This window comes from Chinchilla lanigera, unplaced genomic scaffold (genome assembly GCF_000276665.1).
Source record: "Chinchilla lanigera isolate Chin_1 unplaced genomic scaffold, ChiLan1.0 scaffold00004, whole genome shotgun sequence".
In the NCBI taxonomy this organism is placed as follows: Eukaryota; Metazoa; Chordata; class Mammalia; order Rodentia; family Chinchillidae; genus Chinchilla; species Chinchilla lanigera.
This window is the reverse complement of record NW_004955405.1, coordinates 37,212,056-37,212,924: the sequence shown is the minus strand read 5'-3', so window position 1 is coordinate 37,212,924 and position 869 is coordinate 37,212,056.

The following is an 869-nucleotide window of genomic DNA, read 5'->3' as shown; positions in this document are numbered from 1 at the left end:
CGCGGGCTGGGGCTCTCTCCGGGGCCGCTGGGGGTGCGGGCGGCCTGCGTGCGATTCCGAGTCCCGTCGGTGTCAGCGCCCGCGTGCTGCCGCTTCGCGCACCCCGGGCTGGCCCGGCCTCGCCTGTCTTCACGGTGTGCAAGCTCAGTCTTGGCGAGACAGACAGCTTGCGTGGTGTGCCTCGTTCATGATTTCCAAACCTCACTAAGAACTAGTTTTAAAAATCTTCAAAGAGTGGAGCTGGGAAGACAGCTCAGCAGCACAAGGCCTGCCTGGCAAAGGCAAGGTCCTGAGTTCGATTCCCGGTACCAAAAAAAAAAAAAAAAAAAGGCCAGGAGTGGCGGCGCATGTCTGTAATCCTAGCACTCAGGAGGCTGATGCAGGAGAATCATTTCAAGTTCGAGACCAGCCTGGGCTACAAAGTGAACTGAAGGCCAGCCTGCCCTGCATAGTGAGACTCTGTCTCAAGAAAAAAATCTTCCAAGAGTGCGTCCAGGCTAAACAATGGCAAAATCTAGTTTTCTCTCCTATTGCAGTTATAACCCGATTTTCAGTATCTGCTCCACTGACCCCACAGAGGTTTTCTTTATTTCTTTTTTTTTTTTTTTTTTTTCATTTGATACCAGGAATTGAACTCAGGACCTTGTGCTTGCCAGGCAGGCAGGATGCCACTGAGCTATATCCCCGGCCCTCCCACAGAGGTTTTCTGTGTGCAGGGAACATCGTGGTCAGCAAAGCGCTGTGTTTCTGATCAAGTTCTGCTCAAAATAAGCTGGATTTCCAGGCTTCCTGAGGAACAGAGTCTCAGAATTTCATCCTGTATCTTCATAGCAGTTGTGACAATGACAACAAGCCTGTTCAAAAGCGTC